This window comes from Cygnus olor, chromosome 3 (genome assembly GCF_009769625.2).
Source record: "Cygnus olor isolate bCygOlo1 chromosome 3, bCygOlo1.pri.v2, whole genome shotgun sequence".
NCBI classification, from domain to species: Eukaryota; Metazoa; Chordata; class Aves; order Anseriformes; family Anatidae; genus Cygnus; species Cygnus olor.
The window spans coordinates 20,963,310-20,981,199 of NC_049171.1; positions in this window are offsets into that span (position 1 = coordinate 20,963,310).

A 17,890-nucleotide genomic window follows, 5' to 3' on the forward strand; every position below is an offset into this window, starting at 1 on the left:
TAGGAAAATAAGAGCTATGCTGAATTCATATTTGTCACTCTCAGTGAGGTAGAAGCTCTAGAGAAGTTTGTTAAGGACTGAGAGCCTGTGTGGCTCTTAGGAACTTTAAAAAGTGTGATACCAACATTGGAAGCCCTTGAGTCCATGCTGAATATTGCTGTTGTGCTCAAATAGATTTGGAACTTCCAAAGCAAGAGCAGGATTGTGTGTTTTAAATGTATGCCTCAAAAAAAGCTAAATTCAAAACAGGGCCAACACAAGATTAACTAATAAATAAAGAACTTTGGGTATGCTAAATAGAAATTTACATGTGTATAAATTTTTTTTTTTTTTTTTTTTTTTTTGCTAAATAAGCTCTTCATGTAGATAATAATAACAATAACAACAACAACATTTCATAAGAATCTAGCAGCTGAATCATTCATTTTCTTTGTTTGTGTTTAATCATGCTTGGTTACTGGCTAAGGAAAGAGCAAGCAGAGGAGTGTGCAAAAGGAAAAAGCAGCTACCTTAGCGTAAAAAAACCCTGCTAGGAAAACTCCCTTCAGTGGAGAAAGAATATAAATGTCATCTGAGGCAAGGGGAAAGAAAGAAGCACTGACTCTACAGTGCTGAATAAATAAGACTCTGTAAACATTAGCTTCAACTATGTAGAGTAGCAGTTTATAGCTTTTTATTTACAAGAAATAGCGGAAGAAGTATTTCAGTGCAGTCTGAACAATTTAGCTTACTGCTGTCATTTCTCATCTGATGTTTGACAATCTGTTAGCTGGATCCCGAATCTCCAGCAGGCTGCATTAGCCAAAAGATCTGGTCCCACCTTCACTGCCCATCAGCACAGATAAATGCAACATATCTCTCAACCTGTATGGTTGTTACGGGTCTGGGCTGAAGCACTGTGGGATGAATTTTGTACTCTTTTACTTATACCTTGCCTTCCTCCTTTGAGAAAGAACAGGTCATGATTGAAATTAATGGAGTGAAACTGCACAAGTCATGACAGTAATTTTAATGGATTGAAACTAATATGCTCATTTAAATTAAATTTCTTATGGCAGACTTTATTGGGACCAGATATCTGTTGACGTACCAATAGTACTTCATAATTGAAAATAAAATGTTTTTTTTTTTTTTTTCTCTTTCTGAGGCTTTGCCAGTACCCTTAAGGAAAATTGCATATAAAGAAGTTCTATTAAGAATAAAAAGGTAAGTTTCAGAAGGTTGCATTCAGAATCCAAGTTAAAACGCTTCTCTGCATCATTCAACACAGCTATCATGTCTTATGGCTAATCAGCAAGAATAAAACAGAAGTGTTTTTACAATTTAATAAAGCTGTTGTCACACAGAAGAACAACTTTTCACTACATTAAATAAAAGCTAGGAATTGTAGGACACGTATGTACATTGTGCAGCAAAATGATCAAACCCCAGAAACGTCAGCTTTGTTTCAAACAGTAACGTATGTATGTATGCAGATAAACTCAAGCTTTTTGACAAAGCCTCTAAGGCACACTGCTTCAGAACGAATGAATAAAGGTAAGCCAAATGCTTATTTAGAAGCTGTGGAGGTGCTATATTGGAAAAAATATTTAAATGAAAGAGAAACCTCCTAACTTTTTGAGTCTAATCCATGAATCTTTTTTCACTTAGTGATATATCTTTGCTGTTCCTGTTTGTAGGGAACTAGCTAACTGCAATTTTTCTTTCCTTTTAACTGATGTATATACTATGAGAGCATGTAAAATTTAATTAATAAATACACATTTATCTGATTTCATATACTGTAACACAAAGGGAAATAATAGATATGGATGCAAATTAAAATACCTTTTTATTCTTTCTGGTCTGTTATGGCTGCTTACATTTTAGTAATATAGTAAAGTGGAGCTACAAAACTTGTTTTCTGGGCACCTTCATTTCTTTAGTGGATGCTGTAATATAGGAAGATAAAACAAGTAGCCTTTAGTGAACCAAAATAAGAGAATGAGCGTCTTTTCTGAACTCAGCTCTTTGACAGAGGCATTTTAGAGCCAGTGCAATGTTTATGACCATAGTAATTGGTACTCCAGACTCAGAAGGCTAGAGAAATGTTTATCAAGTGTTTAAAAGATGTTAAGCTCTTGTGATTAATTCATTTTAATTTTTATGATAAAATACAATGAGAAATTTATTGTACAGTAATATAAACCAGGGATCATTTCTTCTACTTCTGTAGGTGGTTGATAAGTTATTCTATTATTCACAGTACTTATAGACAAGATGTCCACAGGGCAGGGTACCAAATGGTGGAGGATCAGGGAAACATTTTATCCTTTACTAAACTGATAAAATAATATGATGAATAGAAGGAGAAAAATGCAAAGTGCTCAGTTACTATGGTGATAAAGGTGATATAAGGACTTCTATAGAAGGGAATAGGATATAAAAGCACAGGGAATTCTTCTTATTAAATATGCACCAGCCAAGCTCTCTGCCTTGTGCTAGTTTGCTCACATACAGTCTCATATATTCAGTTTTTTAATGTCCTTTGGGTAATTACTTATTTATCTCATACAAATCATCTAAGTAAACACAGGTTTAATATAACTTGTTACTGAAGTTTATATACCTCTTGGGCTTTTAGTGTTGTCTGATTAGATTAAGGAGAAAAAAAACATACCAAAAAATTCTAGTTTTCTCAAGTTTCCCCTTAACTCTTATAATTAAGTCCGTATTATATGTATTTAATAATACTCTGCTCATATCTACAGTTAACTATGGTTCAGCCATATTAACTATGTGCATATTTTCATTAGATTAAAATAAGAGAAATGTAGATTTACAGCTCATGTACTGAGCTCATTTTGTAGAAACAGCCATCAAAATATCAGTGATGCCATAAAGGGCAAACAAATCTGGCTTTTAATACTAACTCAGCTTTGAACATTTATCCTGTATACACAATTGAATTAAATTCCTTCTCTTGGCCAGCACATCCCAAACTATAGCTGAGGTTATTCTCTGAGGTTGTATGTATCAACAGTGGTGCCTCTATCATAGTGCATGCAGAATAAATGGCTTTTCAGAAAACTGGTCATGAAAAACATATATAATCCATTATTTTCAGTCACAGTCTACTGAAGTCTTCAGCCTTAGTCAGCAGACTAATATATCTGATCTGATTTCTCACTCTTTTTGTTCCCTCCTGAAAACAAATCAAATGGAACAATTATTAATTTACCCTGAAGTAATTCACATATTTTACCCTTAGACCCTGTATGATCCTGTCCTTTCTCTCAATATTTTTCAGTCACACCTCTCCAATTTGCTCTTTGGTGTAGCTTTAAATTTACTTTTTCTAGCTCCGAGAAATTTTTACCCCATGTTTAGTGTTCTTAAAAAAAATAATAATAATAAAAAAGTCAAGCTTCTATTTGTTTCCTTAACAGAAAATTGCAACACTTGAATCTTTATTGAAAAACATTCTTAACTAATATTGCAACAAACGTCTTGATCCCCATATATACTTAAATAATGATCTCTTTATTTAAGCAATGAGAAGAATGGCATTTTCTGGACCACCACCAATGAAATGAGTGCTTAGAAAATCGCATCTTCAATTTCAAAGCATTATTATATTGGCGATATAGAAATATTTAATAAAATAATGCAGAAATATTAATTATATGGTTTGTGGATACTTCAATAAGAAAAACAGCAACATTATCATAAATCATGAACATATTCATACGTTCATATAACTACCTGAAAGGAAGGTGTGGGGAGCTTGGGGGTCGGCTTCTTCTCACAGGTAACTAGTGATAGGACTAGAGGGAATGGCCTCAAGTTGCACCGGGAGAGGTTTAGGTTGGAAATTAGGAGACATTTTTTTCTCAGAAAGAGCAGTCAGGCATTAGAACAGGTTGCCCAGGGAGGTGGTGGCGTCACCGTCCTTGGGGTATTCAAGGAAATGTTGGACCTGGCGCTTAGGGACATGGTTTAGTGGGTGACATTGGTAGTAGGGTGATGGTTGGACCAGATGATCTTGAAGGTCTCTTTCAACCTTAACAATTCTATGATTCTATGATATTTATGGTTCATTTATTTAAAACTTCTATTTGCAGTATATTTAGCAGTAGTCCTATCATGGTGAAGAAAGAAAAATAGATATACAGGTTTCTGCCCAACATGTTTGATGACAAACATAAGGACAAAATATTCTTATGTACTTTCCTTTTTGACAAATAAGCTTTATTATAACTTTTGAGGTCTCTGATTCTTCTGAACATCTGAATATTACAATACATATACATGAAGAAAACTGGAAAGGAAATCCTTTTATTTCCATAAATGCATATAAAAACGTAATTTCATGATGGAACAAAAAACATTATAGAATTCGTCAAATCCTGTTTCATTTAATTCTCAGCTTAAATCTAGAGCTGCAAACACTTAATCAGTGAAGCAGTGGATGGGTACATGATTCAAAAGATCAAGTGCTAATAAACCAAACTTTCATTTCAGTCAGCTTGAGAACCACTGCATTACATCTCTTCTTACTTTGTGTGGAGTTCAATACATCAGACTTTCTGAATATATACTACAAACACATGAAAAAAAAAACAAAAACATTTCCTTTCAATTGATGTGTAGAACTCATCTTTTTTTTCAACACCGGTTAAGCTTCTGATAAATCAAAGAAAACAAAAACAAAAAAACAAAGAAAAAAAAGAAAACAAAAACAAAAACACATTTTTATAATACTAATTTTATAAAACCACCTTAATAGTTCAAGGCAATAATGTTATCATTATGTGGAAGGAAAATAAATGCATGGGTTAAATGTCTAACTGGAGGAAAGTCCTATTTTTTGAATTCAATACAAACCTTTTATTTCAACTGATAATTATACTATTGAGACTTTGTTCTGATAAGCAGTCTTGTTTGCCATCCTCGCTTCAGGTTGCTAAACACTTATTACCTCTTTGTTTGATTGGATTTAATTTTCCTTACTAGGTTAAGCTTTCTAATATAGATTAACAGTGAAAGTGAACAAAAGTAAACAAACCTTTATGCTCTTGAGATTGTGAGAGACAAACACATTCATCATTTAAAGGACACACAATGGTTAATGTAGCGCAGTGTGTGCCTCAGACAATCTAGGAAACAGTTACCATTAAATTTCACAAGCGTACAGGCTCCCAACTTGTAACCTAACTTCTTGTTAGGATTTTGAAATTATAGGATATTAATTTGCTGTTACGTATTTATTAAAGCATGTTTGCTGTCATCTTGCTGTCAGTAAGAATTATCTCAACTATTCACTTCTGCTGCATGCCCTGGGGATGTTTATACAGACATTCAGTCTTACAGTTCTTATATTTACTTATCTCAGTAATGTACCTCCATCTAATTCTGGTGGTGGAACTGATGGAAAGAGTCAAATTAATAACCTTATGAAATCACAGATTCATAGAAAACACAGCCTAGAAATGACTCCAAGAAATCATCTGCACCACATTCCTGCTGCCAAGTAGTATTAATTCTATCCTAGCTTTTTCAATTTATGTACCCCAAAAAAATTTCCTATGGAGGTCTGGCTCCCTATATAGGAAATGTAGGATTGCTTTTCTTACTTTCTGTTTTTAGGAGTTTCACAATCAGTTCACAGCCTCAGAGAATCTCAGTTATTGCAAACATATGACATTAAACCATTCGTGATATACATATGCTCAAAGTGTTCTAAAAATGTAATTCCAGCCTCTCTGTCATTTTTTTTAAATACTTGATTACCGTTTCATCTAAAAGATTTCCCATGTGTCTGAAAGTCCTCAGCTTCACAGCAGACTAATAAAGGCAGTCACTGTAAGTCACCAGTATTTCAGAGAAAAGGTATTGAAAAACAAGGAAGCATTCAACTTCCAAGACTACTAAATCCATGCCCTCCTGGCACAGATATGGAGCAGAGATTCATTGTTCCGTTGGTTTTCAGCTCTGAACATACACCTGCAGAAATACAACAGAGGCTACAACTTCATTGCATATAGGTCACCGAACATCCATGAAAGACTAACAATTTTCATTAATCACTGACCTGATCTCTATTCCAACCAATAGTCTAAAGAGGAAGGATCCCATAATTCTTTCCTAATAATTCTAAAGGCTCCATTTCCTCAGCAAAGTTAGCAGTAAATCTTCAGAGATAGATGATTGTCAAATTATTACTCCTTCTTCTTGAAAATAGAAGTGGGTCCTATATTTTGAGCGTATCTGTTTCTACATTATTACAGCTCAGATAAACAAGGTCTGGCTACAACAAAGCTATCTTTCTTGCCCTGAGATCATTGCAAGAAAGAAAATGAATTAGAAGTACAACACAAGTCAGCAGTTTCCATCTGGGCCAATCTCATTAATTAATCACTGTAAAGTATCTGGAAATTCTTTGGCTTACAGCTTTTCTGTTGGGCTCTCTCATGGCCACAGAACACTTTTTGGTCCTTAAATAGAGAAATGTGGCACACCAGCTCAAAAAATTCCCAAGCTGAGACTGTGGGGTGCTCAGAGGTTGCAGTGAAGGAAATACCACTTTCTACTTGCTGTATTGCTAGCCTTCCTCCTTAAGTGTCCTTGAACATCCACTGTCAGAGACAGAAAACTACATTTTGGTCTTACTCAATGCAGCTATTCTTGTGGTCAGTGTGTCTGAGAGTTAGGACTTTATTTAGCTAGCAAATGTGGATGGACAAATCTTGCTATAGGCTTGGAAACTCTTGAATATCTTCCCCCGGTTTTACAAAGACTGACCCCAATTTACAGGTTGGTTTTCACCTTGCATCAAGAATATTACCACATTTATCTCATTCAGCCACCCAAACCATTCTCTTTTGTGAGCTGTTTCTATAACATACTTTTTTTAGACACCTTTGATTTCCTGTCTTGAGCAACTAGATGGAGCTAAATAAGATGCAATGATCTAAATGTATTGACCGTTGATCCTTGTGCAGCATGCTATTTTTCACTGGGATGCTAGTATCTGTACTTCAGGTGCTTGTAGAAAGATCTCTTCCTGTAATATTTGTCTCAGACTTCCTGTTGAGTTATAATGCTTTAAAAATATAAATTTATCTCCATCACAAGTGTTTAAAATAGGATGTAGCACAAAACTGATGAGGAAAACATAGTTTATTCCACAAACAGACTATCTTACGTTTGACTTTTTTCAATGATTTACCAGTAAATAAAACTTAAACGACTCTTGCTACTTAATAAGTACTTAACAAGTAGCAAGACTTATAACACTTAGGAAGTGTTACATGTAATCTTAAGTATGATGCTTCACTCATCTATTTATTACAATGAAACTATTTTTTCTTGCAAGGAAAGCAGAAGAAATTTTTACTGCTTTTGGCTGAAATAGACTCAATTTTCTTCATTGCAAGCTATATATAGTTATTTTATTTTTTTCATAGCAGCCTATATGATGCTACATTTTGGATTTGTGATGAATTCAATGCTGATAACTTTGATGTTTCAGTTGTTGCAGAGCAGTGCTCACACAGAGCCAAGGACTTTTCTGCTCCTCATGCTGCCCTGCCAGCAAGGGGTTAGGGGTGCACCAGGAGCTGGGAGGGGACACAGCCAGGACAGCTGGCCCAGGCTGGCCAAAGGGATGTCCTACACCATGTGGTGTCATGCTCAGCAATAACAACTGGGGGAAAGAAGGAGGGAGGGGGGAATGTTGGGAGTGATGGTGTTTGTCTTCCCAAGAAACCGTTCCGTGTGATGAGCCCTGCTTCCCTGGGAGTGGCTGACACCTGCCTGCTGATGGGAAGCAGTGAATAGATTCCTTGTTTTGCTTTGCTTGCACACATGGCTTTTGCTTACCCTAGTAAACTGTCTTTATCTCAACTCATGAGTTCTCACACTTTTACCTTTCTGATTCTCTCCACCATCCCACTGGTTGGGAGTGAGTGAGCAACAATGTGGGGCTTAGCTACTTACTGGGGTTAAACAACAACAGCATGATAATAAATAATATTTTAATAATAATTATAATAAATACAATAAATTCCCTATAATTATACCTGTTGATCTGATGAAAGCTTTCCATTAATACTATTTTTTAATTAAGAATATATAGAGAGATTTCTTGATAATGAGGATACCTCTCCTGTGACTCTTTTCATCCTAAACTTCCTATTTTAGACAAAAGTATCGGAATAAAAGGAAGAAACAGAAATTTAGAGCCAGTGCAATGTATATGATATGAAACTTATTTATAAATAAATGTATATGTAAAAAATGAATAAATAAATGAATACAGACATTTGAAAATTTGTTACAAAAGTCCAGTTGACTTCAAATGGAAATTTTGCCATGGCAAAATGGGGTCTAGGGAACATTTCAGTCTAATAATTTAACATAAGTTGATTTAACATAGCTAAATTCCTTTTCAGAATGGTAAAGGTTTACAGATACCACCAGAAATGGGCAAATAGTTTTCAGGCAGTTTGTATTTGTCATTTTAAAATACAAATAAGTACATTACATGATTAGAATTGCTATTTTAAATAGTTCAAGAAATTTATAAATTTAAAAATACGGTGTAATATTTTCAAGCACAGCAGTCTCTGCTTCAAGGTTATTGGAAATAAAAGAATATTTGACTTCCATAACCTTACCATACTGTCTACATTGTTGGTGAGACCATAATCCCATGCTTACTTGGAATTCAGAATGGTATCATTCATAGATTTGAAAGCCTTTTCTTGAGGTTGCTGTAACTATAAATATTGTATCACTTAATGCTAGGTAAGAGAGCTAGCAGCAACTGCAGTTTTGACTCCATCCAAATTACTGGATAAACACTTGTTGAGCTTGGTGATGGTTTTGGCATCAGCTGTTATGGGAGGGCTATCAAAGGAATTGAGAGCATTACTGTCAGCACATGCAACAGGGATGCTCGAGGCTCTCAGAGGTATTTGTCTGCCTAATAGTGATTAACTATGGGAAACTGATGCTTAGGAAAGTATAAAATTCATAGCTTCCTTTGTATTATGTTTTTAAAAAATGTCTATGGTGCCATACACTTTGGCAGGCAAATATACTGACACCATTGAAATTCACATGCCCTTTAAAATTAATTAAATATCATTATCAATATCAATATAGCCCTGGCAAGGACTATTGGGTAGAAGGAGTGTCGTGGAGGATTTCAGTAACATTCAGTGGTTTAAGGGGAAAGGTGAAATTCTAAAGGGTTTCTTTGCAGACTCTGCTCTTTTAGGTAACTGAACTGCTGAAATGAACAGCTGCCTTCAGCCATTCTTTCCCGCCCCTGTGACACATGATCATCCAAGATAGATGGTAGGCCTGGAGCAGTGGCAACACACAGGACTCTCATTCCTGAGTCAGGATTAGAATGATTCATCTTGGTTGGCTGAAAAACGGGGATTTTGTCACACATAACAGAACACTCAAAACACAAAGGTCCTGACATTATTTTTCACTGTATGCCAGAGTGAAAGTTAAGTTCTTCAAAAAGGAAATAAGAGAAGGAGCTACAGGCCCTCATAATAATGTTTTCTCCTATAAAATTATAAAATCATAGAATATCCAGAGTTGGAAGGGACCCATAAGGATCATCAAGTCCAACTCTTGGCACCGCACAGGTCTGCCCAAAAGTTTAGACCATGTGACTAAGTGCACAGTCCAATCGCTTCTTAAATTCAGACAGGCTTGGTGCAGTGACTACTTCACTGGGGAGCCTGTTCCAGTGTGCAACCACCCTCTTGGTGAAGAACCTCTTCCTGATGCCCAGCCTAAACTTCCCCCGCCTCAGCTTAACACCATTCCGGCGGGTCCTGTCACTGGTGTTTACGGAGAATAGGTCACCTGCCTCTCCACTCCCCCTCACGAGGAAGTTGTAGACTGCAATGAGGTCCCCCCTCAGCCTCCTCTTCTCCAAACTGAACAGGCCCAGTGCCCTCAACCGCTCCTCGTGCGTCTTCCCCTCTAGGCCCTTCACCATCTTCGTCACCCTCCTCTGGACACTCTCCAACAGTTTAATGTCCTTTTTGTACTGTGGTGCCCAGAACTGCACACAGTACTCGAGGTGAGGCCGCACCAGCGCAGAGTAGAGCAGGACAATCACTTCTCCCTCGACCGACTAGCAATGCCATGCTTGATGCATCCCAGGATACGGTTGGCTATACTTCAAATACACTTCAAATATACTTCAAATCAGGCACAGAGACTATGGGCTTTATCCTGTTCCTTCTCACATGCTGAATTTGAAAAATCTCTAGGATGAAAGCTTTATTGAAATGGATCTGTATTTGCAAAATAGTATGAATTCAAGGAATGATCATTTTCCAATTTAAAAATCCCACAGTACTTTCCCTAAATTCCCGACTAGTTTGAATATGCTTGTCACATATTGGGCATACACACAGGATACTTAGAGGTATCAGGCTTAGGTAGCTGGGTCTTCTACCACTCAGTCTGGGAATTTAAAGCCTACTAAAATTCTTTCCCGAATATTACATTTACAAACAGGTACAGAAACAAGGCTTCTCACAAGTGCTCTTACAGTTTCAGTTTCATTATCTAGTTTTATGGTTTACAGCCTGGAAAGTTTTCATCAGACTGATTAAAACCTCCTCTCTGTAAAACTGTGCATCATGTTTAGAAAATATGCATCCCACGATTATGAGCTCCTGGAACAGAGCTCTGACCATATGTGCAGGAAAGACACAGTCTCCCCAGGCTGGATGCAGCCACGGTGGTGATAGCAGATCTGCGTGTGACACTGAGCATATGCCCTGCCTTTAAGAGTGACTGTTATCCCCACCCTATCCTGGGAAACCCATCATTACCTTCAGGCCCTTGTATTTCCAGAGGAGTGGTCACACTGCCCTCAGGTATTCACACCAAACACAGTTGTTTGCTGCAGGAAAAGCAAATGTGCAGACATTTGTGAAGACTCCACTTTCTCAGTTTTTAACTCTATATTTCCATTGGCAACAGATTACTCCCCAAACCTTACTGTGGCAAAATTCAGTAGTTTTGTCTGATTTATTTTTGTAGAAATTGGCCTTGTGTCCCCGAAGCTTTGCATTGAGCTTTACAATGTTTCTCAAACTAAGCTTAGAGCCACTAGCTGCACCATGGCATCCATTAGCAGAGACCTGCAGAGCCCCCTCTGGTTCATGGCACAGTGTAGGGGAATAGCCATCCTCAAAATGGAGCCAACGCTGAACCTGCTGCTCTTAAAGCAGCTATGGGGGTATGTCTATGTCCCTACCACTAAATAAAATGGGTCAGACTCCATCCACTCACCTGAAGATGGCTTGGTGGTATGGCTTGCATCCATTCAGCTAAAAGCCTCTTCTTCCCCAAAGCAGGGCAGCACTGCCCATACAGCCCCCTGGAACAGTCCCAGGCTGTTCTTGGGCTGAGTCCAAGCACTGTCTGGGAAAATGATCCCTGTCATGGGCCAAAATTATATCAAGTAATGCACAGGACCAGAGAAAGCACTTATGCCCTGTCCTGTTCACAATCAAAGGCAAAGCCCAGGAAGGGTCAAATATTGGAAAATGTTGTCTGTGAATTCAAGTCTGGAGGAACAGCTCATATCAGTTTACTTGTATACACCCATGCTGATTTGTTAGTAAGCTCTAGATGCATTCAGCTGAAGCTAAAAGCTAATTATGTGTGTGTTTATATAAAAGTTATATGTGACATCGAAGAAATTAAATATTCATAATGACAGCATGAAAGAATTTCATTTATGGCTAAATGAAATGTTTAAAAATAAATGAACAATGTATTCTAAAAATTAAATACCTGTTTTTTCCAACCATGTCCCATAGCTTAGTTAAACAATTGGGAATGCTTCATTTTAATTTTGTGCATTGATTTCAGATGGCATTAATAAAATATATCCTTTTACTGTAAATTATTAATAGAATTTGTAAACACTAACAAGCATCTGAAACCTCACAACCATTCAATGTACCACCTCAACAAGAAATCAACAAGAATATTTCCCAAATGGAAAACAGGTACTTTGCTAAAAATCTGCATTTTTAGTTATACAGCAAATTCTAAATTCTTCCAGAACACTCCCCTCTGCCCAGAACCAGCCCAGTCACACATATTTCCTTGACAGATGAGGTCTCATCTCATTTCATTGGATTAAATAATGCTTGCAGGAAGAAACACCAACTAAAGACAATAGCAGTGGCTGTACTTTTATTTCACTTATCCTGCAATACTTTCATTCATAAGCGTTAAATTGGAATTGCCAATATTAACTTACCAAAGAGCTGGCGGAAATGGTTTATGTTCTATTTATCCTCAAGGGCCCAATTCAATCATAGCCCTGTAAAATGTCACTGACCCACTTCATCAATTACTGAGGGCAGGTGTGGGAGCTTTATATTTCTGCCTATTGTACCAGTCAAAGACATCTTCCACTTTTATTTTTTTTTTTAATTTATGTGATAACCTGCTTCATAAATTGTGTAAGATCCTTTGCATTGTAACATTTAAAAGTCAACTTCAATTACACTTAAATTCAGATTTACAAAACAATTCATTTCTTATAGACCTGTTAATAGCAGAGAATATACATTGCTGGGAGAGTTTCCGCTGCAGTTACAAAATGCAGCTGAGAAACTTTAGAATAACGATAAGTGGTTTTGTTTCAGCGTTCTTTACTTGAAAGTGATATTGCAAGATTTTGTAACTTGGAAGTTATGCAGATATTTTCTAGTAAGATAGACAGGTATTTCCTGAGGCATACATGTCTCTAAGAGGAAATTCTGTTGAATATTTGCTTTCCAGAAGGTAATACTGTTTTATAAAGACTCATCATCTATTATTTAGTAACATTTTATCGTATACAATTTTTTTTTTCGCTTCCTGTTTTCAAAATACATTTAAAATTCAAAGGCGATGAATGCTTGTAAAATGCTGATTACACTGAGTGAAAAATTACAAAATTTGAGATATACTTCAGATAACTGAAATATTATCTGTCTGCCTGGGGAATACATTTCCTGAGGAAGTTACAGCAACTGAAAAAATAAAATCTTTCGTAATTTAAAAAATAACCTCCTCCTGCCTGCCAGAGATAAGAGAGATTTTCTTACAATGTATTCCAATACTTTTGGTTCATCTTATCTACCAGCAGGATCACACATTTAGATGGGATTCATTTTCTGTAATTTTAACACATAAAAATAAGATGTGTAGTTCAAGTTAACCACTGACACTTAATAGAAACACAAAAAGCATCTCTAGAGGGCAATTCATTCCATCCTATGACAGATGTCATTCCACCACTCAGTAGCTATTTTCTCACATTGTTTATCTGCTGCATAAAATTGATCTCAGAGCCATGATGATTGTCATCTTCCTCATGCTGAAATTTTCCTTTCACACATGAACTTCCCTACTTGCACATGAGTCTGAATCTCCAGCCACCTACTTCCCAGCACCACATTGGGTATCTGACAGGTGATGGTAATCAGCAATACAACCAGCCTGGCTTGCTTTAACCAGCCATATAAGGCTGCCCACAAGGAAAAAAAAGGCATTTCCTTGACACATCTCTGGCATCACATACGTGACCACAAGGAGGCAAGAATACTGTTGCTGATGGAGCTGCCTTGGACAGGGGCAGGATGTTGTGTTGCTTTTGTGAGTCTGAGATACAAAGGTGGCCTAGTCCAATGATGGTACAAGGTGACAATCATGTGAGGAGGTGTCTTCAATTAAAATATCAGCCCCTGAAAGAATGTAAATGCAGAAGGAAGAAAAAAATAAAAAATAAAAAATAATAAAAAAAATAAAAAGCAGTGATTTATTTGTGACTGAAAGTGATAAAATAGTAGTTCTTACCCATCAGCAGTTATGCAACGTGCCCAAGAGTAAAACTATTGTTCATTGAATGGATCACAGTTTTCACTGTTGTTTTTAAGTAATGGTGTTTAAAAAAATAAAATAAAAATAAAAATAAAAATAAAAAATGTTGGTTTGAATTCCAGTCACTATTATATTCTTACCAAAAATGCGTAGAACGTTACTTAAATTAATTTATTAAAAGATTGTTTGCAGTTTTCAAAAACAGATGACAGTAGAGAAACAGTTTGTTTTTTTTTCCTCTAGAACTAATGTTTAATATTTCAATTGTAGATACTAACACGTTTATGTGAAGCAAAGTAACCGATGCATCTTAGCTGTTCCAAATCTTGGTATATAAAATAATTAGAACAAGTCATGTCTAAAGGTCAGTGAAAAAAAATCTGCTCACGTTATAAAAACATCTGCCTTTAAAAACCATGGAAAGAAGCCCTACCTTGGAAGTGAGATGGCCAGTATTAACAATATGGAAAGAAAAAACATGCCATTGAAGTGTAGGACCAATTTCTGTATAATTTTGAGAAAAGGCAAAAAGTAGCTCTAAGAGTAAAATAGACCATTGGTAGCTGACAATACAGGTCTTATTTGTCTTCCTTCTAGAAAAAAATTCCATGGTAAGCAGAGATAGCAATTTTGGGAAGTTCATGTTGGTCTTTCAACTGTGCAAAAGGGAGGTGAACGGAACTCTAACTCTTATTACCCCTCCTTTGACCTCTCTTTCATCCATCATTAACAGTCACTGTTCTCAAAGCTGTCACTATTTCTGCTTTTGAAGACCTTGTTCTTCTGCAAAGGAACTATTGTTAAAAAGCTGACAGACAAACCCTAGCCTCGCTACACTTTCAGGGACCTCATTCCTCCATTACAAATGCAATGGCTTCATGGGCATTAGACCCCACTCAAGTCCACTGAGACACCATCTCTCTTATGTTCCTGTGCCCAGCTGCCTCTAGCTGTGAGGTGCAGACAGCACCCCAAGCTATCAGGAGGTTTGTGCTGCCCACAGAAGAACCTAGAATTGGAAACAGTAGGTTTCACATAGGTGCTCAGCTGGCAGGTGGTCACTAGTTAAAGAAAGCTGCAATACATTAAAGTTGTATTATGTCATCTGGTTCAGCACTCAGTTGAGGAGGATTTGTTAAGAATGCACAGAAAACTTAAAATATGATCAAAAAATATTTTGTGCTGAATATCAACTTGTACATAAGCAAAAATCAGTACTGGGAAGCAGTACTTTTCAAAACTCTTTAATTCGCTGTTAAGATCCAATATATATATATATATATGTTTATATACAAGATATATATATATATTTCAATTAAATTCTGGCCTTTCTTTCACCAGATGTACCACTCAGACAATATAAGTTGACTGATGAAAAAGCCTACACAGAAAACTGAAGAGGAGAGCTTTCTCTAAACAGGAATAATAACTGACCAAACTACTTTTAAATTACATCATTGCTGAGCTATGTAAATGGTAGATATTAAATATCTGTTTACAGGAATAGTAAAAGTACAGGCAGTTTAATAAAATGTCTTGGGTTAGAGTGAGGTAAAAGATTTTGGTGTAGCATATGGGACAGCAAAAACAAATATAAGGGGCTGCTGTTTAGAGCCTTTGAATGCTCCAGCAATGGAATCTACCTGAGCCAACAATGCTCGTACCTAGTCAGTGTATAGTACTTCAGACTTACTAAGTGAAGCAAGTGCATTTGTGTATGTCTGAGGCTGTTTAGATTGGCCTTTGAGCTAATTAATTTGGATAGAACATTGTCATGACACACTTCCACAACTTCTACTGTCAGTGATGGCTTATTCAGTTCTAAGAAGAGGGTATCCATTTGATAAACCACCAGACTTCAGTTTTCTGGCATGAGCTCATTCGCAATGGTACTGTCTCCATCAGCTGAGGAAAGCTGTCCTGAACCGTGGAGGAATATGATATGGCAGACTTCCTACAGCACCATACAACTGGCAATTCCTATTTATTTTATATTTGTAATGCTGGGAACATGCATCCACTAAATCTGAAGGATGGATTTTCTGATTTGTTTTATATATCCTAATTTATGTTATGACATATAGAGATATGAGCAAAATGTATTAGTGAGTAACATAAATGTAACTGCATATTGTATTGAGGGCTTACATGATCTGTTTTAGCTGATGTCAGTCCCTTTAGTGCATTCAAATTCCTCACTGAAGTTTTCCATGAACTGGAATATGAAACAAATGATTGTCTTTTTTTTTTGGCGTGCTTAGCTCTGACTAATCATTTGCTTTTATCGATCCCAAAGATCAAGCAGCAGGAAATCACCAAACAAATAAAAAGAAGAATCACTTCTGAGTGTGTTTCCAGACACTTGATGAATCAACATTATTATCCATACTGTGTCCTAGGAATGCATGGTGCTGTACAGTGTTAACAGCAAATGATCTAAATTTGCCCATAGAATCCACCTGAAATTGAGAAGATTGGCATTCTACTTTATTGGCATCAGACAAAGCACAGAAGGAGAAGAAAGCTTAAGCATAAAAAATATATATATTTATATACATATGGTTAGCTTACAGAAAATGTATAGCTCCTGCTTGAATGATTTTTCAACTTAGTCAAAGAATTGCATCAAGCATTTGAAATAGCATAGGATGCTAAGAAATGTAACAAAAGAATTTTAAAGTGAAAAAAAAAACAAAAACCTTTATCACTTAGTCGTGATAGGTAATCATACAGGATTGTAAATTTATTTGTGTTATTTGATTAAATGCATAAAACTGAGCTTTGAAATAATCCAATGAGAAGACATTTTAGTGCAGAAAAGGTGAGGGCCTTTTATGCATAAGGATTTTGTCATATTCCATTTTATTAATCTCTGGCATCTATTACAAAGCATGTTTTGGACCTCTTAGGGTTCTCTAGATCCAAATATTGGATCCATTCATTCATTCAGTTGATTCTAGGACTGATCTGTTACTTATGTTTCTGGCATAACACCTAAACACCAAAAAGCCACTGTAGATAGCAGGTCAAAGGCAGTGATTTTCCCCCTCTACTGCATTCTTGTGATACCCCACCTGGAGTACTGCAGCATAGTAAAGACATAGACCTGCTGGAGCGAGCTCAGAGGAGGGTCTTGAAGATGATCAGAGGGCTGGAGCACTTCTGCTACAAACAGCATGGGTTGTTCAACCTGGAGAAATGAAGCATCTGGGGAGACCTTATAGCAGCCTTCTGGTAGCTAAAGGGGGACTGCAGAAAAGCTGGGGAGGGACTCTTTGTTAAGGTGTGTAGTCATAGGACAAGAGGTAATGGTTTTAAATTAAAAGAGGGGAGATTCAGGTTAGATATAAGGAAGAATATATACGGAGCATCTCCCTTATGAGGAAAGACTGAGAGACTTGGGTCTGTTCAGCCTTTGGAAAAGAAGACTGAGAGGGGATCTTATCAATGTTTATAAATTCCTTAAGTGTGGGAGACAGAGGGATTTGTCCAACCTCTTTTCAGTGGTTTGTGGGGACAGGACAAGGGGAATGGCCACAAAATGGATCACAGGAAGTTCCGCACCGAAAGAACTTCTTCATGGTGAGGGTGACGGAGCACTGGAACAGGCTGCCCAGGAAGGCTGTGGAGTCTCCTTCTCTGGAGATATTCAAGACCTGTCTGGACACCTACCTGGGCAACCTTCTCTAGGGAACCTGCTTTGGCAGGAGGGTTGGACCCGATGATCTTTTGAGGTCCCTTCCAACCCCTACAGTTCTGTGGACTGGAAAGAAATGCTTCAGTCAGAGGGTGGTGAGGCACTGGAACAGGCTGCCCAGAGAAGCTGTGGATGCCTCTTCCCTGGAAGTGTTCAAGGGCAGGTTGGATGGGGTTTTATGCAACCTGGTGTAGTGGGAGGTGTCCCTGCACATGGCATAGGGTTGGAACTGTTCTTTAATGTCCCTTCCAACTCAAATGTCTCTGTGATTCTATGATACCC